The following is a 6,000-nucleotide window of genomic DNA, read 5'->3' as shown; positions in this document are numbered from 1 at the left end:
AAATGCATATATTATTTTGAGAAAGCATTTTTTGCATTTTTTATTTGTTTTATAACGGCACACCCACTCATTAGCATACAGTCGTAAGGCAACACATCTACTTTGTTTACCTTTGTACGCCAGGAAGCAACGCGGTTTTGCCACCAAGCTGAAAAGAGAAAATTGTCGCTTAATAGTTGCATGCTCGCATTGCAATCTGAAATTTCTTGATTTGATTCCCCGCCCCTCCAAAACAAATTTCATTATTTTTCTTGACTGGGTCACTTGGGTGGACGCCACTGTGCGTATTGGGTTTATTCCCGATGCGGCCTGTGATGCTCTCGTATTAAAACGAGAGTAGCAATTCTGTTTCACGAAAGGAAGGGAACCATTGTGCATTGGGCGAAAGAATAATCGGGGTGGAAAAGTGTGGAAAGGAGCAGGAGACGTTTAAGCAGTTTGTACGTTCACGCTGACCTTTGTGCGTTTTTACAGCTACTGTGTTCAATAAAGAAAAATGCGGTGGCCGGTTTTTTTTTTTCGTGTGGATTATAATACACAGTGCTGATTAATCTGATGAGATGCTATTTACAGGGAAATATTCAGCGACGAGACGAGCGTTCAGCTTTTGGATCATTGCACTTATTTTACAACTGGGTGACGCGGCAGACTGGAAGGTAAAGCCTTCCTGATTTCGAAGTTCCGTATCGTTTCTGAGTACATTTGGCCGACTTTGTTGCGTATAGACCTTTCTGTTCATAAGCAAACCCGGCAAGTGGTGACAAAGGATCCACAAAACGTTTCTGATGGAAGGATATCCGCAATCATCAGCACGGTGTTTGAATTGGTGCCAGTGCAGACGCGATAGCGTTTGTGGCCGTATTTTCTAGGCGTTCATTATGTTTAAAACAATGCGAAAATATTTGGAGGTAGACAGCTCAAGATCAGAGGTGGTAGCGTGACCAACTTTCACAGCTAATGGAAGCTTCCAGTGCCCAAATCGCTGCAGTCAACCACAAGCATCGAATATAATGGAGAAGTGGTTTTTAGTTTTAGTGGAGAGTACGAACGTAGATGCTTAATGTGCATAGGGCTCACCTGTAGCATGGCAGCCAGCTACGCTCAACAAGCAGCGATCATGCACTCTACAAAAAAAAAAAACTCTTCCAGCGTTTTGAGCATTGCGATTTGTATTAATCGATATTGAGGACTCCGCAGATGTCAACTGGAAGTGCAGTGCCTTTCCAAGCGCGCACGATACGACAACGAAGACCAACGTTGTTAAATTAGGCGCAATGTTTTGCCCGCGTGAACAAATGCCAATTGAATGCAGTGTGGTTATGGGTTGGAAAAGCGATTGCAGCAATGCAGCACGCACTCTTAATCAATCCAATTGGACACATACAGTGGTCTTGCCCCAAGCAAGCCAGCGAACGAATATCGGCAGCGACAATTGCAATATGCATTCGCATGGGACAGCATGAGATGTGAATACTTTTACCAGAAGTGACGTCACTCCTGGTTTGGTGACGTATTGTCCTTCCAGCTAACCGGAACGCACCCATCTAGTGACGTCAGTTTCCTCCAGCCAATTCGCGATTTTTATAACCGACGACGCATTTCGCCCCCCCCCCCCCCCCCCTCCCCTAGGGGCTTCAAATGTGATCACATTGAAATGCGTGTCACAGGCCTCAATGTTTTGTACAGCAAGCGCATCCCCTGAACGACTTTCTCCATGCAACCTCAAACCTGAAATGGTTTGCCTGTCCGGTTTCAGCGTTTCCAGAGCACAATGGGGCTCGTTGGAAAGGTGGCTATACGTAGACTTGTTCACGTCTAATGCTTACGGGTGCTGCCGAACGAAGGTAAGGGATGCTAGTAAAAATTGAGCAGCAGCAGCAGCAGGGCAGGTTTATTTTGCAACAGCAAAGGACCGCAACAGCAGCAGCAGGGTGCTCTGGTCGATCACCCTGTACATGGAGGGAGCGCAGGCAGCCCGGAGCGCCCATCCACGGTGGCAAAACGGGCTAGTAAACGCCTGTAAAAAGAAAATGTAAGAAATGCGCAAAACATTGGTACCATGCTAGCACTGAAACAGGTGTGCAAAGCGGAAAGTGATGTAAGAAAACCGGAAGAGCAGGTGAACAGCCGCCTACTGGGCAGCTAGACGATTCCCACAGCCTGTGCGACTGATCAACTCCTGTATGTATGGCCACAGCCATTCACAAAGTGCTGCGAACCGTAAAGCTCGACTATAGCAAAGAAAGAACTCAAACCGTGAATTGCAGTACCTCGAAAGCAGTGCATTATCGGACGTTAGCGTCTGGCTGCTCTGTCCCACTATCCTTGAAAGTATATTGCTTTGTAGCTGCGCGTCAGAATCAACGGTTAGGCACATAAATGAGGGTTTCGACATATTCCACGTTGGTCGTCTACGCAGCTATTGCTCAGGCAGACCAGCACAGTTATTCAAGTAATACGCCACAAAAACGGCACACTGCGTCGTGCGTAAAAAGAATACTTCAATAAAGCAACCTAATAACTACTTTAAGAGAATCAGCGCTGGAAGCTTGCGCAAAACTATCGCAAATCCTTTGAAACACTAGCAGCATTTTCCTGTACGCCTTCTCTGAATCAACTAGCGAAATAACGTTAACTTTCGCGCTCACCTTCGACGCACCAGAGACCACCGCAGGGCTTGGGGCAGCACTCCAGACCCTGGGCGGCGCACTCCTCCTGAGTGCAGTTGCTGAAGACGCAATCGCTGAACACGCCCTCGTTGCTGGGGCACCGACCCGCGGCCGGAGCAGACGTCGAACACAGGAGCAGCAGGACCGCCATGAAGGCAACAGTGTTGGTCTTCATCATGCACAGTCGAATAGGCGGACTGGATGCTTCACACAACGCAGCGTGCAAGGTTGTGGCAGTCCGCCCCCGAAGCATCTAGCATATATAGCAGTGGTACGATCCACTATCTGCATGTGGATGGGGTGTGCGCGCTGGGACCGCCCAAAATACCTATGTTATTGCACGCAGTTTCAGATGGACAAGTCATGGGTCGCCACTACGTGCTGCTTATTGCACTAAAGTAAGAAATTGAGGTTAGCTTTTTGTCACGCATGCGCTCGTGCTTTTGCTTCGCAACATTTATCGGGGAACATCTTCAGTGTCTGAAAGGTGATGCACAACTACAAAAAATAACTAAACTACTCGAATGAAAAAAAGGGCACAAAAACGCCCATATTTAAAGGTGATGGCTGCGCAAGCCGTACTATTTCCCAATTTCTGTCCCTATCTATGGCATACCCTCTAAATTACTAGAGCATGTTTTTTCCTCCCGTTTAATGACTCTTCTGTAATCTTTTAATTTTTTGTACCCCAATCAGCGTTCTTTCCGGAAGCAGTTATCATACGAGACCCAACTCGCAGAATTCACTAGCGATGTTTTACAGTATTTGGATGACCTCTTTTAAATAGATACGCTATCGTACTGGACTTTACAAAAGCATTTGACCGTGTTTAAATCCCATAATCTTCTGGCCGTCGCGGTGGCTCAGTGGCTACGGCACTTAAATTCTGACCCAAAAACATGCTGGTTCGATCATGGTCGCGGTGGTCGCATTTCGATGGAGGCGAAACGCTAGAGGACCGTGTGCTGTGCGATGTGAGTGCACGTTAAATAACCCCACGTGGTAGAAATTTCTGGACCTTTTTTCTACGGCGTCCCTCATAGCCTGAGTCTACCTTAAATCCCCATAAAACGAACCAAACCTTATTGTTCTTCTTCTAAAATACTTACACCTTAGAATTCGCAGAACTTGCTCTCCTGGCGAAAAAATTTCCTGAAGGGATGCAAGCAGTTCACCTATGAAAATGGCTACATCTCATTTCTTAATAACGTTGAATCTGGTGTACCGCAATGCACACGCTTATCACTCCTGATATTTATCACCCATATTAATTACCTATCTGCTAACGTTAGATCTACGATGCGATTATTTGCAGATGACTCCATCGTTTATAGCACCGTTCTGAGCTCTGCATGCATCTCTACCATGCCGTCATGTCATTCTCTCGCAAACGCACAGTAATCGACAGCACATATCACATTAAATCAGTTGCCATTAGTATTATTTTATTTATTTGTTTACAAATGCTGCAGGCCCTTCTCGGACCCATGCAGGAGTGGATACAAGGTAGAAAAAATTGGCGGTGGTTTAGCTCTGGTTAAACCTGGAGTGACGCGATAGCTACATCTGGCCGAGTGGAACTCGCTCAGTCGAATTGCAAAGTCAGTGTTTCGCCGCTCCGTTTCGCTGGGCGTTCCTTCTTCATCTTCAACCCCCCCCCCCCCCCCCCCAACTCGGTTTCGCTGGCGCGCCGCGCCGCCGGCAGCTGCTCCGCGCCACGTGACCAACCACCTGACCAACCACGCGCAACGCGACCAAGCACGTGACCGTGATGGCGTCGCCACTGTGGCCACGGCGCCGCGACGCTGAAGGCTCGAAATGCTAGCGTAATGTAGCTATCGCTACAAAAATGACACCAAGGCGGATTGAACAAGGGAGACAAGTATAAGCACAAATAAACACAAAATAATAATTTTATCACTAAAGAAGCATCGCGGTGGGAGCGATGATAGATCAAGGTGATTAACATGTTCTAAGAAAAATTCGACTGTGTTACAGTTCACATTAGTATATGGTAGTTTATCCAAGTAATAGATAGGTGAAGGGAACAAGGAACATTTGTGAACATTAATGTGGCTTATAGATCGGCGAAGTGCGCTCATATTGTTAGTCCTTGAGGAGTGGCGGAATGGTTCCTGAAGGTATGTTTCTTGTGTTATGCCGACGTGTCTGTGATAAAGTATATGTACACGAACTTAAGTCTTAATGATACTCTACGCTTATCTAGGCTGTGTAGATTGGCTTTCTTTAGCAGGTTAGAGATGTTCGAATGCCCGGAATAGTATGAGTATACAAAGCGTACTGCTACACCCTGAATTCGTTCTAATCTACCTATTAAATATTTCTGGTCATGTCATAAATGGCTAGAAGTGCGTACTGCGTCACTCTATGGATCACACATACGCAAAGCATCCTCTCCAAGGCATCACGCATACTTGGCTTCCTCCGGTGCAAAGTCCGCATCACCTGATGTTAAAGAGTTCAAATTGTACCGTTCTTCGTTTCGAAGCTAGAATATGCGTCATCTGTCTGGTATTCTTGGCAAGCTTATATTATCAACGCTCTATACTAAAACGATCCCTCTGCCTTACAGCACTCACAACCAGCAGCGTAATTCCACGTCAATGCCTTTTCCGCGCTTTCTTTTACCGCTCAAACCTTTGCTCAAACCCCCCGCAAGTACGTCACCCCTCCTGAGCCACAGTCATCTCGTCACACCAGTTAATGCTCGCACCTCCGCCATGAGCAGCTCGTTTGTCCCCGAGGGAGTAACTATTTCGAATGCCCCGCCCGCTTGTGTAGTCACATGCTCTCACCGTCAGATTGGCTAGTCACGTTTCATAAACTCACCGACCCGTTTTTCGGCGCTGTGCATTACTGGACTTTACAGCTGTATGATGTTTAAGGGTCACCTGAACCTTGTTTTCAATTTTAAATGCGTGCTTTGCCAAATTTTTTTTTTAATTGCTTTCAGGCTATATGGTTGTGTTGCTTTTGATTTTTCGTTTTTTTCTTTCTTTGCGACTACCCCGACTTACACGCACGCACCCTCTCCACCCTTCTTCCTCGTTTGAAATTGCCTTCGGGCCTTTAATGAACAAATATATGAAACATGTTAACCCCCATTCATCATTAAGCGTTTTGGTTACCCCACAAAGTCGTGTCTGACTGCGTCGTCGCTAGAACCGGTTCCGGGCATGGCTGAGCCCCTCTTCTGGTACAACACGACATACTTTTGCAGGTCTGTAGTTACCTGACCCTCACCAGCTGCTGCGCCTTTTGCGTTGCTCCTAAGGATTTCTTTATTTACTCTTTCATTGCCTGTGGAATG

General features: G+C 46.6%; 1 long non-coding RNA gene across 1 annotated transcript; it reads right to left on the bottom strand.

Moving 5' to 3' along the window:
- Nucleotides 1–1,890: 1,890 nt before the first annotated feature.
- Nucleotides 1,891–2,888, bottom strand: LOC144094851 (uncharacterized). Its single transcript, XR_013306602.1, has 2 exons — nucleotides 2,649–2,888; nucleotides 1,891–2,017 (listed from the first exon to the last, which is right to left on the bottom strand). It is a non-coding gene; the product is annotated as an uncharacterized LOC144094851 (long non-coding RNA).
- Between the last annotated feature and the right edge of the window lie 3,112 nt (nucleotides 2,889–6,000).

The sequence above is a fragment of the Amblyomma americanum genome, chromosome 6, assembly GCF_052857255.1.
Source record: "Amblyomma americanum isolate KBUSLIRL-KWMA chromosome 6, ASM5285725v1, whole genome shotgun sequence".
Taxonomy (NCBI): domain Eukaryota; kingdom Metazoa; phylum Arthropoda; class Arachnida; order Ixodida; family Ixodidae; genus Amblyomma; species Amblyomma americanum.
The sequence above is the reverse complement of the archived record's forward strand: the minus strand, read 5'-3'. Positions and strand labels throughout refer to the sequence as shown.